We start from the raw sequence: 17,358 nt of genomic DNA, 5'->3' as shown, positions 1-17,358 counted from the left end.
TAAAAAAAAGTTAAAAAAAAAAATTATAATAAAAAAACCTAAAACTTCAAATCACCCCCCTTTCCCTAGAACTGATATAAATATAAATAAACAGTAAAAATCATAAACACATTAGGTATCGACGCGTTCGAAAATGCCCGATCTATCAAAATATGATAACGGTTTTTCAATGTGTTTAACCCCGTAACGGAAAATAGCGCCCAAAGTCGAAAATGGCACTTTTTTGCCATTTTGAAAAATATAAAAAAATCTATAAAAAGTGATCAAAAGGTCGTACATTCCTAAAAATGATATCATTGAAAATATTATCAAATTTCTCAAAAAATGACACCACCCACAGCTCACCAAAGTATAAAAAAGTTATTAGCGCCAGAATTTGGCAAAATCAAAAATATTATTTTTGTACAGGAGGTTTTAATTTTTGTAAATGTATGAAAACATTATAAAACCTATATAAATTTGGTATCTCCTTAATCGTACCGACCCAAAGAATAAAGTAGACATGTCATTTGGGGCGCTCAGTGAAAGACGTAATATCCAAGCCCACAAGAAAATGGTGCAAATGCGTTTTTTCACCATTTTCACTGCATTTGGAATTTTTTTTCCGCTTCCGAGTACATGGCATGGAATATTTAATACAATCACTATGAAGTGCAATTTGTTACGCAGAAAACAAGCCATCACACAGCTCTTTACGTGTAAAAATAAAAAAGTTATAGATTTTTGAAGGTGGTGAGTGAAAAATGGACATGAAAAAACAGGAAAGGGCCCGGTTAATATGGAAAAAAGTTTATAATTGAAAACATAAGGTACAATGGGGCAGTTATAGTAATATAATGATGTAACTGCATGCACAGCACATAAAGGTTTATTCTTCAAATCATAAAAATATAATATAAAAAAATTGTTGAAAGTTCTGTTTACAGTTTGTCAAAACCACAAATCCAGATACAAAATGTTTAACCCATCGCTTAGATTATGTTACAATATCTACAGTATCTAAGAGACTTTTTACTTTGGCCACATGTTTACACTATGAGAATAAGTTGTTCTGGGCATCACTGTTACACAATAAGATATAAGTTCTTGTGTGGGATAGATGAATCTTCTCAATTTCATATTTTCAGGCCATACACAGCCTGAATACTTGCATAGAAATGTCTCAACAAATGTTTTAAAATGGATCATTTGGTGGTAAGAAAAAAAATTCTTGTTTGCAAGAAAGGCAGAAGTATAGAATACTACCCATTCTCACCCTTGCTTTCTCCTCCACTGCAAAGCTTTAGTGTCACATCTTCTATTTGCTGTACTGGCTGAGAGGAAGGTGAGGGTTAAAACCTTGTTAAGCTGCGATCAGTTAGCTTATTAGTCAGTTAAAAAGCTTCATTCAGGCTGAATTTCACAAACCTTTTTCTTGGTTTACCTATCTGTGTGTGTATTCTGCCTGACCTTGATTTGATTTGCCTTCCCTTTGGCTTTGTTTTCTTACTTCCAGCTTACCCCCTGTGACAAGCAGTGGGTTGTGAAGCCACTGTGCTATCTAACTGGTTTGACTTTGGGCCTAACACTAAGGGCGTTATCCCTGGACCTCTCCGATATTCACCCTTTCATCCCTACACAGGGATACGCAGAGAGATTGCGCAGCCACTACCTCTTGTGGTGGTCACATTATAGACAGCAGCTGGCCCAGAGACACTGGTACGTGGTACCAATGGGTCAGGCAGAGTGGGTACTCAAGGTGGGTCCGGGTCCTTGGCAGGCGGCATATGAGTAGAGTCAGGGAGAGGCAGAACATTGTGGCAGGCAGCACAGGATCAGATACCAGGAAGCATAGAATATGAACAGAGTCAGAGAACAGACTGGGGTAAAAGCAGGAAGACATTTTGCTCAGGTGTGGGGAGCAGGACATGTTGAGCTGGGTAATGCCCTGCTCCTTTTGAGAAAGAGACAGAAGCCCCCTAAGGGAGCTGGAGCGTGGCTGGACATGGTGGCTGAAGGTACCCTGTTTATCAGAATAGGATCAATACCTCACTTTCGAGTAACCTAGTGACATGACTTGGGTGGACTGAGTCACAGTGTCCCCCACAGCAACCATTTACTGTAGTAATGGTGCCTTCACAGTAGCCACTGAGACCATGATCCCAGGTCCTGATAATAACCTTGTGGCATTGCAATAATGTCATTGCATCCACCTGTGCAAAGTCACAGGCATTGCCCAGGTCAAAGGACTATTAAAGCCTATGACTTGTGTAACCTGTAACCTTGTGCAGGGGGTCAGGATGTTATTTAGCCACCTGCTCAAGAAGAGGCTCTCTACTTCCAATATCTTACAGGCTGAAGGCCCACTGTGGCCTGAGAGATGGTGAACAGCAAAACAGGGAGCCATAATTCTGCTTTGCCACTCTCTATGGGTGGATCTGGATCATAGTGCCATAGTCCAGCTTCGCCTTGGTTCTCTGAATTGGCTGCAAATTTAGGAATGGGTTCAGAATAATAACAGAGAACCCATGACCAGTCAGCCACCTGGAAAGTTGCTAGTAGGTTAAATGGACAGTCTGCCGCTGACTATCTAAGTTTCTAGCAATCTGTATACTACAACGTTTGTTTTACAGGATTCAATGGAATGTTATTTTGATTCCATTTTTCTTTTTTTATCTCACCATTTATCTTATCTATTTTATGCATATTTTTGGTTTGTTTGAATATTTGTGCAAAATTGTATGACTCTTTCACCAGCAAAGTTTTTTCATAGTAGCGCCTAATATGTCTTCAAAAGCCAACAAACGCAGATGCCAAATATATCACCCCCTAAGATAAATTTAGAAAGCCCCAAAGAAAAAAATAGATGAAAAGTCCCAGACTAAAGATAAATGGTCCCCATTGAATCCAAAACTCAAAAAATAATCACGGATGGTATTCCAGACAGCACTGAGCCATGGAAAAAAAACATCAGTTTGTGGTGTAGGCAGAATTTTTGTTTGGATTAAGAACAGATCGAGTGAAAGTGTCCAGATATAACATTCATGCGTTCATAATCATGCTGCTTTCTTTCATAAAATGGTGCCATTTTTCCGTGAACTCCTTTAAACCAAAGAAATTAATTGGCAGGAAGTATTGTAACTGACTAAATGAACATATAATGGGGTAGATTTATCATCAAGTTTCTGAGGTAAAACTGTTCTAGTTGCCCATGGAAACCAATCAGCTTTAGTGCATAGGTAGAAAACGAGATTGTAGTGGGTCAAGGAGGGAGTCAGCTAAGAGATACCGGGTTAGTCGAGAATAGACAAGGCATTTCAGGATTTTAGAGATGAAAGGGAGTTAGTAGCACTGGATGGATCCATGGATGGTTTCTTTAGTAGTGGGGTAACAAATATTGTATGATTGAAAGAAGAGAGAGAGGTTGAAGATTTTAGTAAGGTGAGAAGTGACTGCTGGGTAGACCGACTGTACGTGGTGTGAGGGATGGGGTGGATAGTTGGTAGTTGTGGAACAGATGGACGATAGGAAACAAAAACAACCATAGCAAACATTAGCATGAAAACAGAAAAGATTTTTAAACAAACATAATTGTTTGTTTTTCTTTGCCATCTTACCTGTCTAACTACAATGTATAACTGCATACTTGTCAGAATGTTATGCTATGCAAACAATCACAGAATGAAAGCATCTAAGAATTCAAACATCCCATACTACCACTAAATATATACCCAGAGACGAGACAGGGCCCTCATTTAGTTCATAAAACAATTAATCTAGGGACACATTGGGGCAGATTTAGCAAGCTGTCTGAAAGTCATATTCTTAGTTGCCCATGGCAACCAATCACAGCTCCCCTTTAAAATATTCATGAGCAGAGATGGTTGAGATCAGAGATGATGAGATCCATGAGATGCCTATTGTACACAATGACACAGTCAGCTCACCTACATCTCTGCTTTTCAACAACACACTAGATCTAATGTGCCTGTCTCCTCCACCCCAGAGAAAAAACGTATCTGTCTGTAGCTTGTAGTTCTCCTCATGCTGCTGCCGGCAGGATGTCAGTGAATGTGTATGTGAGCTAGTCCTGGACTGCAGGGGGGCTGGGCTAGAGTGCCGGGAGCAGAGAGATACAGAAATCTCAGCTGCACAGCTGTCACACAGAAATCCAAGATGGCTTCCCCGACAGAAGTTACAGGGTCGTGTCTAGGGGCAACTGTAATTATGTACACCACTTCTGATAGAGACAGGTTGGACTTATATCTGTGAAATGCTGTATTTTTGTTAATATTGAATTAGAGAATGTGTTATTTTGTTATCCTGAGTACATTTAAGAAACTTGTCTTTGTGGGAATACTCCTTTAACAGATATATACCATTGCAGAGGCTGGGGAAAAATGAAAAGGCAAAGACTCGCCTTTTATTATTGTCTCCCTCCTGCGTGGGCCGTGTCACTGCGTTCACAGGCACAGGCAGGGGGTTGGGGGTTGTTTTATTCTGTTGAGGGTACTTGGGGCCTAACAGAGGCTACTCCACGCTCCAGAAGATTTTGCATGTAGTTTTCTTAAAAGTAAAGTATAAAATCATATAGGTTAGGATTTAGAAAATAATAAAAGGTGATTAGGGATTAGTAGACTTGGAGAATTTATCATCAAGATCTACTATGTAAGTAAATTACTTACTGAGGAAAGATTTCCTTTGAGAGATGAACCAGTATCATTTGGAAGACAAAGACAAGCTACTGCTTCTGTTCTCTTCTCTCTCATGCTGTTTTATAAAAAAAAAGAAATTGCAACTGCATCCTGTTCCTCCTTGTCTGCTACTTACTGTGTTCCTTAAGGTTAAAGGTGCTCAGCCTGAGGGCTGCAACATCATACTTTTTAACTTCAAGGAGACACCTTGGTAACCATTACCGTACAAGTACCAACTACCCAAGTACAAATACAGAACCCAAACCACACAATGAATATTAAAGTGCCTGGCCATAATTTTCACCGTCTCTTTACTGCCTAATCCCTGAGTGATCATGAAGTGATTCAGCAGTCTTGCTAATTACTTTTGCACTGTGTGCAGACTCTCCGGGATTCTTTGTCTACAAGCCTGAGCTCTGATGAATAGAAGGAGTTGTAGCAGCAGAGTTATAACTCATCTTGCTCCCTCCCCCCTCCCCTTACCCATTCTCCATCAGTAAGGATGATTAGTGAAAAGAGAGACAAAGTGGGTGATGCCATGAGGACAGCCCAGAGCAGTGAGATAGAGAAAGCTGTGTATATGCAACACCCTCGCCGATGCAATGGCGAGAGAGGGTTTGCGAATACGTCCCACCTGCATGTAATCCCATTACACAACATGGTTCTGATAGGACATAGGGATATTGCAGTGGTGAATCCTGCCTGGCAAGGCAGAGGTTAAGTATTTTGTATGATGCAAGATGCTGTTGTCCAATGATATGTGTTACATCCTGTGCTCTGTAAGCTGAGATGTGATTGGAGGAGCAGCCACCACCTGACCAAAGGAAGGTAATGGAACCTCTGGCCAGGAATGTTCTGGAGAACAGTTTAGTCTGAGCTCAGCTCAGATCAGAACATTAGATGATTATTCTAGTGTGGAATCCTAGGAGAATCAGTGAGTGAGTGAGAAATCTCTGTCTAGCCCATACCAGAGCAGGAAGAGCCTACCCCCTGCCTCTGAAGAGTGGAGCATTAGACTAGAGTTAGTGTAGTGAGGAAAAGGGGTATCATCTTACCTTTGAAGGTGATACCTGAAGCCCTACAGGACAAGCTGAAGCTTCCTACCAGGACACAGCTGCCTCCCAGCCTGCCCTCTACATCCAGGCTGGTGAACTATCTCCTGAGGCTCCCTCCAACTCACATCTCGGCATCCTACCTACCTGTTAAAGGCACGTTTGCTGCGGTTCCTGCGGTTCAAATAAAGAACTGTAAGTTGTTTTCTTCAACTTCTGTCTCCGTCTGGTCCCTGCTAATACGGCTGCCTTCATCACCGGCACCCTGTCCATCACCCAGAGACTCACACTTGGGACATTAAGGGGTTGCCCCAGGGAGATCCGCTATAGCAGCCTCTCCCTCATCTTTTCTTGCCAACACCACCCTGCTGGAGACCTGCCAGGCTGTAGGACAGCCCTCCGGTTCCCCCCTTACCAAGCACCGTGACAATAGCGTGCTTAGGCCGCAACCGCCAGCCACTCCGGTACCGCGGGCTCCGGCTGTCTCTAGGCCTCACCGCAAGGGCTAGGCCCCGGTGGGGGATGTTGCAAGTGGCGTCACGAACAGGATTGATACTTCTGTGCCTTATTCCGGCATTAAAGACTTTCCTTTATTAAAAAGACTGTGCTGCCTAACCCTGCTGCCATCCGGGTTAGGCCCAAGTAATTGTGTGTTTCTGGACTGAACTGTGTTATACTGCTGCCACGTGCTGTCGAGCGCCGCTCCAGCACTCAAGAGGTTAATCCCTGCAAGAACTGTACCAGCTCTGCTACATCCGGCGCTGCCGCGCCTGAAGATTTTTACCTCAGAAACTGTGGCGCAGCAAGTAATTCCAGCCCGCCAAAACTTTCACTGGCGGGAAACCCAGAGACATCGCTAAGCTCCGCCCCCTGCACGTATGGCGCGAATCCTGCCTCAGCGCGCTGTGGCGCAGCAGAAAATTCAGCCCGCCACAACTCCGGGCAGGAAAGACTCAAGCTCCGCCCTCTGGCGCGAAACTCTCCCGCGCTGCAACGCCAGTGAGAGCCCACGAGGTACCTCAGAGTCAGCGCAGCCGCCATCCAGCATCAGAGAGGTTAATCGGCCATCTTGGATTTCTCCACGTGCTGTCTCCTGTCCTGCTGACATGCCGCACAGCCTCCGAGATGAAGAACCAAGTGTCGCATGGCTTGCCCACGAGCCTCGGGCCCCTTCCTCTGCTGCACCGCTTACTGCTGTCTCCCGTACACAGTCTCCAATGGCGGACTCTCCACAGCGGCTGCCTCCTCCGATTCCGGACCTCCTGAGGACCACCGCGGATGTGAGTACCATGGCCCCCAGGGCCTATATCACAGTGACTGTGACTATATCTCCCTTAGCCCCGGCTGGGGTACAGTCCGGCCTCCCTGCAGAGGGTCAACATCTCCCCATAGGAGGCCCGGCTACAAAAGGGACTCTCTTAAAGGGGCCTTACCCCTTATCTAATGCTGCTGATCGTCCTGCGGAGTATCCAGGACCACCTGCTAAGAGGCCCAGGCTGTCCGGTGAGAACGCCCTGCCAGCTACAGAGGTTACCACCGCCAGCGCAACAGCGCCCCCAAGAGCTACAGGTCAGTCCAGGAACAACCATCCTTCAGCTGTCAGCAGTGAAGAAGTTACAGCTCCTGCGGTCATCATCATGCGCTCCACAGCGCCCCCAGCTACAGAAGGTCAGCCAGAGAAGTGCCTGTCTCCTTCCTTTGCTGAGATGCCTGCCGCCGCAGATGACATCCCTGCTGTCCCAGCTCCAGCTTCTGGGTGTTCCAGGTCAGCAGTTCCAGTGTCTACCACCAGATGTCTTCAGGTGACAGATCTCAACACTGCTTTCTTCACCCAGGCTGATGATGTCCCTGCTGCAGTTCCTGCTTCCATGCCTGCAGCCATTGCTCTTGAGCAGCAATATTAACCCCTGAAGGGCGGTAGCCCACTTCAGGTACTGTACTGTGTACATATTGTATATTTCTGTCCTTACCCCAAAGAGCCAGAGACTTTCCTGAGACTCTTACCCTTATTTATCTCAGTCAAGAGATTATACACTGTCATGTGCTATGATAGCACCCTTCCTCTGCCACAGCAGAGATTTCTTCAAAGGACTCTGTCCCTCTACACATAGAGGAGACCCTTTGCTTCTCAGTGCACTTTTCCCCACATCAAGGGCTGTACCCAGAAGATGGACTTTGTCAGTAGAGACCTTCTGAGAGACTTTTGCCAGATACTCCAGGGAAAAGTTGCTATGTCTATTGACTTATTATTTTGCACTTAATGCCTTCCTTTTTAGGTATGGACATTCTGTTTGCACTTTTTATGCCTTTTCTTTGCAGGAAAGAGACATTTACTACCGTGCTACCCTGAGTAGCCTATCTACCTCTGTAACGTTTGTAACGTTTAAGATGTGTACCCATTGGGCTCCTAAGCCAATGTGAATTAACCTGTTGCACACTGTCATATCTGCCAGTAGTCTGCATTAACCCTTTCATAGGCTTTACAGGTTGTAGTGTGGCTGTGTCGGACCGTCTTTTATGTAAAACACTGACCACTACCTGATCCCTCAAACTGAGGTTTGCACATGGGGGTAGTCCGTAAACTGCGGGTCTTTAGGGGACCGGGGGTGTTACACAGTTAGCACCTGGATGCCACCCATACATGGGTAAGGATGCCAGTCAGGAGGTACTTGTGTCGCATATGCTAACGCAATGCAGATAGACACCTTATATAATTGCCGCCAGGGAAGAAGTGTTTACAAAACAAATATACAGGCCTTGGTGCAAGGAGTGGATTACAGGACATGACACCACACCTTTCCTACTGTACAGTTCGGTTTAATGGCGTCAGCGACCAACTGTCATACAGCTACATATTTTTGTCTTAGTCCGACACCAACCCAGGTGCCTGTCTCCAGGACCATGGGCGGTTTGTCCCTACACCTCACATAGCCTGCACTTCCCAGAAGTGCCCTTAGCCCCCTCTGTGCCCCAAACCATCTGTAGTCGAGCCGAGGGCGGCTCTTTCAATTGCCCCCGGGGTATGCAACACCCTCGCCGATGCAATGGCGAGAGAGGGTTTGCGAATACGTCCCACCTGCATGTAATCCCATTACACAACATGGTTCTGATAGGACATAGGGATATTGCAGTGGTGAATCCTGCCTGGCAAGGCAGAGGTTAAGTATTTTGTATGATGCAAGATGCTGTTGTCCAATGATATGTGTTACATCCTGTGCTCTGTAAGCTGAGATGTGATTGGAGGAGCAGCCACCACCTGACCAAAGGAAGGTAATGGAACCTCTGGCCAGGAATGTTCTGGAGAACAGTTTAGTCTGAGCTCAGCTCAGATCAGAACATTAGATGATTATTCTAGTGTGGAATCCTAGGAGAATCAGTGAGTGAGTGAGAAATCTCTGTCTAGCCCATACCAGAGCAGGAAGAGCCTACCCCCTGCCTCTGAAGAGTGGAGCATTAGACTAGAGTTAGTGTAGTGAGGAAAAGGGGTATCATCTTACCTTTGAAGGTGATACCTGAAGCCCTACAGGACAAGCTGAAGCTTCCTACCAGGACACAGCTGCCTCCCAGCCTGCCCTCTACATCCAGGCTGGTGAACTATCTCCTGAGGCTCCCTCCAACTCACATCTCGGCATCCTACCTACCTGTTAAAGGCACGTTTGCTGCGGTTCCTGCGGTTCAAATAAAGAACTGTAAGTTGTTTTCTTCAACTTCTGTCTCCGTCTGGTCCCTGCTAATACGGCTGCCTTCATCACCGGCACCCTGTCCATCACCCAGAGACTCACACTTGGGACATTAAGGGGTTGCCCCAGGGAGATCCGCTATAGCAGCCTCTCCCTCATCTTTTCTTGCCAACACCACCCTGCTGGAGACCTGCCAGGCTGTAGGACAGCCCTCCGGTTCCCCCCGTACCAAGCACCGTGACAATAGCGTGCTTAGGCTGCAACCGCCAGCCACTCCGGTACCGCGGGCTCCGGCTGTCTCTAGGCCTCACCGCAAGGGCTAGGCCCCGGTGGGGGATGTTGCATATATATGTATGTATATATATGTAAAGTACACAGGGAAAGGCTGAAACTTTCATAAGAGGCAAAGACACAGGTACATATACATGCAGAGACATGTCTAATGGAAGAGATTTATTGAAAACTAGCCAACCACTTTAATTATTAATAATACAACCCCCAGATCCGAAACAGTACACCTCAGGCCATAGAATAAATAAAAATTATGACTTCAAGGTAGACAAATAATAATGCAGATCCTAAAGCACGGGTGGCAAACACAAAGTGTTATCTGGCCCATCTTCCTGCTGCTTCTTGCTTAGGTGTCCACCGTGTCCCACAGAGATAGCTTTTTTTACTTCAGAAGAAAAAATTGATAACCTACCACTAAACAGCAGATTCACACATTCACATATTACAAGTGATAAACTCTTTGGCCTCTTGATAAAGTTTTGTTTGCCTCTGTACCAGCAAGGCCTAAAACATATGAGTCATATAACAAGAGTGCATGTGGGTTTGTTTATTGGCACTACATCTATCACTGAAAGTTTCACAGTTTTCGTATGCAATTCTCACACAAGTGCACTTTGTAAACCCGGCAATAACTACTCATGTATTTCGCAAATGTTTCCATTCTTTTTGTGGCCACAAAATGAAAAAAAATCAAAGGTAATCAAAAAAGATTGTTCTCTGTACATAAAGTTCAGAATACAATCAATTTGTAATACCTTATTTAGCAGTGCTATCTTTCTAAGAACATTCCTCCAATCTCAGAAATTTACTATGCAAAGTAGCAGTTACGCACCCAAATGACCCTGAACACTATTAGATATGACAAAAGCCCCACGTAATGAGGTCGTTTGTTTTGGATTCTTATAATGGTTAACAAGTTTGACCCTTTGCCGAGTCTCTTTATAAACCTTGCAAATCACATAAAGCAACAGAGTTTAAATCCCAGGTTCATAAACACAGCAGGAAAAAATTATCAGAGGAGAACAGAAGAGGTAACACAGGCAAAACACCTAAAAAAGGCCTACATCAAACATATAGAGAACAAAACAAAAGGGAACAGTAGCAGGTCCTGGCCTGGTTCACCCCAGTCAGTTTGCCACGCTGGCAGATGAGGAGGTGTGTCAGCTTGGGTGTAGCGATACGGACACAAGCAGCGTCGGACTGGCCCACCGGAGTACCGGAGAATCCTCCGGTGGGCCCCGGCGCCTGCTGTGCCGCGGCGCCCAATGCCTACGGGGCAGTGCCTGCCCGATGGCTGCGGGAGCCACGCTTGCCCGATGGCTGCGGGGGCCGCGCCTGCCCGATGGCTGCTGAGGCCACGCCTGCCCGATGGCTGCTGAGGCCACGCCTGCCCGATGGCTGCTGGGGCCGCGCCTGCCCGATGGCTGCGGGGTCCGCGCCTGCCCGATAATTGGGAAAAAACGGTCAAAACCGGATGCGTTTTTTAACGGACTGCTTAAAAACTACCTAAAAACGGGTTCAAAACGCCACATGTGCCAACACCCTTAGGGTGATGCCACACATAGTGTTTTGAACCCGTTTTTGGCCCGCATGCCTTTCTGACCAGTTTCAATTAAGACAATTGGTCAAACCTGTCAAAAACGGATGTGTATTCAAAAAATTTATGCTTTTTTCAAAAACGCATACATTTTTTAATGCATGCGTTTATTGACGGACTGCGTAAAAAGGGCCCAAAAACGGGTTGAAAACCCCACTTGTGGCATTACCCTAATGGATGACAACATATAATTAAGAGACTACTACAGCTATTTTTAAATTTCTGGTTTGGACATCAAAAATTGCATCTGAAAGACTGAACTGGCACGTTCACACGATGCGTTACGTCACGCTTTTTGACGCGTTCCAAAGGCTTCAGCCTTTATCACATGCTGAGAGACATTGCGTTTTCATTGTATTTGCTAAAACACAATGTTACTTAAGCATGTGTTCCACGCAATGCATCATTTCTTGCTCTCCACCTTCAAAAATCCATAACTTTTTAATTTTTCCATGTACAGAGCTGTGTGAGGGCTTATTTTGTGCGTACCAAATTTTACTTTCCCGTGATCCTATTTATTATGCTATGTGGTGTACTGGGAAGCTGGAAAAAAATTCCAAATGTGGAAAAATTGAAAAAAAAATGCACATGCGTCACGTTCTTGTGGGCTCAGTTTTTACGACTTTCACTCTTCACTCCAAATAACACCTCTACTTTATTCTTTGGTTCTGTGCGATCGTGGTGATACCAAACTAATATCGGTTTTATTGCGTTTTAATACGTTTTCAAAATTAAACAAATGTGTATGAAAAAGAAAATAATTTTTTTGCCATCTTCTGACGCTAATAACTTTTTCTTACTTTGGTGCATGGAGCTCTGTGATATGTGATTTTTTTTCCGAAATGTGCCGACATTTTAATTGCTACCATTTGAGGACTGTGCGACATTTTGATCACTTTTCATTACATTTTTTATGTTATGTAAAAAGGTGTAAAAGTCGCATTTCGGACATTTTGGCGCCATTTCCTGTCTTGGAGGTAACCGTTGGCAATAACTGTTTTTATAATTTGATAGATCATTTTGGGACGCGCCAATACCTAATGTGTTTGTGATTTTTACTGTTAATTATCTTTTATATCAGCTCTAGGGAAAGGGGGGTGATTTGAATTTTTCATATTTTATTAATTTTTACATTTTTTAAACTTTTTTTTCCTCACTATTTCTTAGACCCTCTAAGGTACATTAACCCTAGATGGTCAGATCGTTCCTACCATATACTGCAATACAACTGTATTGCAGTTTATGGCATTTTTGCATATGATTCATTACACTGAGCCAATCAGCCCTCTTCATACACCCTTCATAGCTCTGCGGCGGATTTATCAGTCGCAGAGTGTGAGGGGGTTAAGGGCACGGTCACACAGTGCGTTTTCGTTGCATTTTTATCAGCTTAGATGAGGTGATTTGCCTAATAACATTACTGTCAACATTTGCGTTTACAAAACACAGTGTCAATGCAATGTTAACGCATGCGTTAATGCAGAGTTTACACTTTGTTTTGTAAACTCAAATGATAATAATGTAATTAGGCAAATCACCTAATCTCAGCTGTTCTAATGCGCTTTAAAACGCAATGAAAATGCTACCAAAACGCAGTGTGTGGCCAGGCCCTCAGGGCGCGTTCACACGTTGCGTTTTGACCTGCGTTTTCATTGCATTTGAAACGCATATACAACAGCTGAGGAGAGGTGATTTGCCTAATTACATCACTGTTAACGTTTCCGTTTACAAAACGCATCGTAAACGCGATGTTAACACATGTGTTAACAAAGCGTTAACATATGCATTTTGTTAACACATGTGTTAACATTGTGTTTACAAACGTAAACGGTAATGTAATTAGGCAAATTACCTCACAGGTAAGCTGTTGTATATGCGTTTCAAACGCAATAAAAACGCAACCAAAACGCGTCTTTAATTAGCTTTTTCTTCCCTGCGTTTTTTTAATGCAGCTTTTGAGGTGCATTTTCATTGCTTTTTTAAAATCGGTTGCGTTTTAGAAGACATACATTTGCGGTCTGCGTTTTGTGCCTGTTGCGGTTACATGCATAAACAACAGGGAGAAGATCACTGCGTTTTTGCAAACATGCATGCGTTTTCAACGCATTCCAAATCACGGCAGAAACGGGACAAAAACGCCACATGTATCACTGGCCTAAGGGTGAAGACACACATGGCGTTTTTGGGCCGTTTTTAGGCCGTTTTTACTAAGTGCGTTTTCACATCATTAAAAACGCATGCGTTAAAAAACGCATCCGTTTTTAAAAACGCATGCGTTTTTTGAAAACGCATGCGTTTTTGTCTGTTTTTCTGAAATTGCGCAATGAAAAACGGACAAAAATGCATGCGTTTTCAAAAAACGCATGCGTTTTTAAAAAATGATGCGTTTTTTAACGCATGTGTTTTTAACGATCTGAAAACGCACTTAGTAAAAACGGCCCAAAAACGGCCCAAACACGCCATGTGTGTCTTCACCCTAAGGCCGGCGGCACATGAGGCATTTTACACTCGTTTTTGCCTGTTTTAAGCAGCCCATCTTTTAAAGGACTGCTTAAAAAAACGCCCAAAAATGGTTTAAAAACGCCACTTGTGCCATCACCTAAGGCGTTTTTGGCCCATTTTTTAGGCAGTCCGTCAAAAAAATGCATCCATTTGAAAACGCAGCCATTTTTGACTTAATTGATAGTGGTCAAAAACGCATGCGTCTTTTTACACATGCTTTTTTTGAAGGACTGCTTAAGGGTAATGACACACGAACGTTTTATACAACAGCTGAGGAGAGGTGATTTGCCTAATGACATCACTGTTAACATTTCTGTTTACAAAACGAATTGTAAACGCGATGTTAACACAAATGATAACAAAGCGTAAATGCATGCGTTTTGTTAACGCATGCGTTACCATTGCGTTTACAAACGTAAACGGTAATGTAATTAGACAAATTACCTCTCATCAGCTGTTGTATGTGCGTTTCAAACGCAATGAAAACGCAACCAAAATGCAACGTGTGAACGTGCCCTCAGGGTGCGTTCACACTATCCGCTAGCGTCGCGTTCATAACATGACGCTAGTGCACAGTGGGCGGTGTTCGGGGCGATCGCATATGCATTTCCCGCAGTTGTTGCAATGCATTTTTTTAAACGCATGTGTCAGGGCGCGTTCACACGTTGCGTTTTGGTTGCGTTTTCATTGCGTTTGGAACGTATATACAACAGCTGATGTGAGGTAATTTGCCTAATTACATTACCGTTTACGTTTGTAAACGCAATGTTAACGCATGCGTTAACAAAACGCATGCGTTAACGCGTTGTTAACGCATGCGTTAACATCGCGTTTACGATGCGTTTTGTTAACGCATGCGTTAACAGTGATGAAATTAGGCAAATCACCTCTCCTCAGCTGTTGTATATGCGTTTCAAACGCAATGAAAACGCAGGTCAAAACGCAACGTGTGAACGCGCCCTCAGGGTGATGGCACATGTGGCGTTTTGAACCCGTTTTTGGGCCGTTTTTATGCAGTATGTAAAAAAACGAATGCGTTTTTGGCCGCGGTCACACGATCCGCTAGGCGTCCGTTCATAACACGACGCTAGCGCACAGGGGGCGGTCCTCGGCCCAAACGCACATGCGTTAATAGGGAAACGCATGCGATCGGCTTATCAATCGCATGCGTTTCCCTGTTAACGCATGTGCGGTCGGGCCGAGGACCGCCCCATGTGCGCTAGCGTCGCTTTATGAACGGACGCCTAGTGGATCGTGTGACCGCGGCCTTTGACCAGTTTGAATAAATATAATTGGTCAAACCTGTCAAAAACGGATGCGTTTTCAAAAATGCATGCGTTTTTTGATGGACTGCTTAAGGGCGCTGTCCCATGTTGCGTTTGCAAACGCAGACGCAGACAAATCCGCGCCCACCTGCGATCGGGAACGAGCCACTGGTGTTTTGCATTAATTTAACGCAAAACACCGGCGGCTCGTACCCCATCGCAGACGTTTCCATAGAAACGCCGATGCGATCGGACCGCGGACCGCCCAGGTGGGCGCGGTTTTGTCTGCGTTTGCTAACGCAACGTGGGACAGCGCCCTAAAAACGGCCAAAAAATGTGTTCAAAACGCCACGTGTGCCATCACCCTCAGGGCGCGTTCACACGTTGCGTTTTGACCTGCGTTTTCATTGCGTTTGAAGCGCATACACAACAGCTGAGGAGAGGTGATTTGAATAATTACATCGCTGCTAACATTTCCGTTTACAAAACGCATCGTAAACGCGATGTTAACGCATGCGTTTTGTTAACGCTTGCGTTAACATTGCATTTATAAACATAAACGGTAATGTAATTAGGCAAATCACCTCTCATCAGCTGTTGTATATGCGTTTCAAACGCAATGAAAACGCGACCAAAACGCAACGTGTGAACGCGCCCTCAGGGTGATGTCACACGTGGCGTTTTTGGGCCGTTTTTAGTTAGTGCGTTTTCAGATCGTAAAAAACGCATGCATTAAAAAACGTAATTAAAAAACGATAAAAACGGATGCGATTTTTACGATATGAAAACACACGAACACACTTCACTAGGGTGAAGACACAAGTGGCGTTTTTAGGCCGTTTTTAGTAGAGCGTTTTTAGATCGGAGAAAAACACTTGCGTTTTTGTGCAGTTTGAATTAAGACAATTGGTCAAACCTGTCAAAAACGCATGCGTTTTCAAAAAAAGCATGTGTTTTTCAACGCAAGCGTTTTTTTACGATCTGAAAACACACTAAACTAAAAACGTCCCAAAAACGGCCTAAAAACGCCACGTGTGTCTTCACCATGAGGGGGCGTTCACACATTGCGTTTGAAACGCATATACAACAGCTGATGTGAGGTAATTTGCCTAATTACATTACCGTTAACAAAACGCATGCTGTTGTATATGCGTTTCAAACGCAATGAAAACGCAGGTCAAAACGCAACGTGTGAACGCGCCCTAAGGGTGATGTCAGACGTGGAGCTTTGTCTGCGCTTGTAAACGCAGACAAAGCCATGCCCGTGGCCCGATCGCATCGGCGTTTCTATGGAAACACCTGCAATTGGGAACTAGCCGCCGGTGTTTTGCGTTACATTAGCGCAAAACACCGGCGGCTCGTTCCCAATCGCAGGCGTTTCCATAGAACCGCAGATGCAATCGGGCCACCCCGGTGGGCGTGGCTTTGTCTGCGTTTGCGTTTGCCAGACAAAGTGCCACGTCTGACATCACCCTAAAAACACCATGTGTGACATCACCCTTAAATGCATGTGTTTTGAAACGCAATACAACAGCTGAAGAGAGGTGATTTGCCTAATTACATTATGGTTAAGATTTGTGTTTAGAAAATGCAATGTAAATGCGCTTTTAACAGAAGTGTTAACAATGTGTTAACATATGTATTTTGTTAACATCCCGTCCACACATGTAAATAGTAAATGTAATTAGGTAAATTACCTCCCCTTAGCTGCTGTAATGCGTATGTAAAATGCAACCAAAACGCAATGGGGGACATTTACTATGGCGTTTCCGCCAGTTTTGTGGCGCTCTCACCACATGTTCTGCTCTCAGACCTATTTATTAGCTGGCGGCGCCAGAAAAAATGCCTTTTTCCGCCTGCTCCGACTCTTCTCCTAAAAGGGGCGTGGCTTTGGCGGAGTGGAAACTCAGACACAATTAATATGTGTCGCAGCCCTTTTTGGGTGAAGACACACATGGCGTTTTTGGGTCGTTTTTGGGCCGTTTCTACTAAGTGCGTTTTCAGATCGTAAAAAACGCATGCGTTAAAAAACGCATCCGTTTTTTAAAAACGCATGCGTTTTTTGAAAACGCATGCGTTTTTGTCAGTTTTTCCGAAATTGCGCAATGAAAAACGGACAAAAACGGATGCGTTTTCAAAAACGTGTGCGTTTTTAAAAAACGGATGCCTTTTTTAACGCATGCGTTTTTAACAATCTGAAAACGCACTTAATAAAAACGGACCAAAAACGCCATGTGTGTCTTCACCCTTTGGGCGCTGAAAACTGGCGGAAAGTAGACCAAAAGAAAACTAGTCTAG

At 44.4% G+C, this 17,358-nt stretch overlaps 1 long non-coding RNA gene across 1 annotated transcript in view; it reads right to left on the bottom strand.

Moving 5' to 3' along the window:
* Nucleotides 1-17,358, bottom strand: part of LOC140066046 (uncharacterized) — a 60,291-nt gene that overhangs the window by 17,782 nt on the left and 25,151 nt on the right. The gene's annotated exons all lie outside the window — the stretch shown is intronic.

Source organism: Engystomops pustulosus, chromosome 6 (assembly GCF_040894005.1).
Source record: "Engystomops pustulosus chromosome 6, aEngPut4.maternal, whole genome shotgun sequence".
NCBI classification, from domain to species: domain Eukaryota; kingdom Metazoa; phylum Chordata; class Amphibia; order Anura; family Leptodactylidae; genus Engystomops; species Engystomops pustulosus.
Note: the sequence above shows the minus strand (reverse complement) of the source record. Positions and strands in the feature narration are given on the sequence as shown.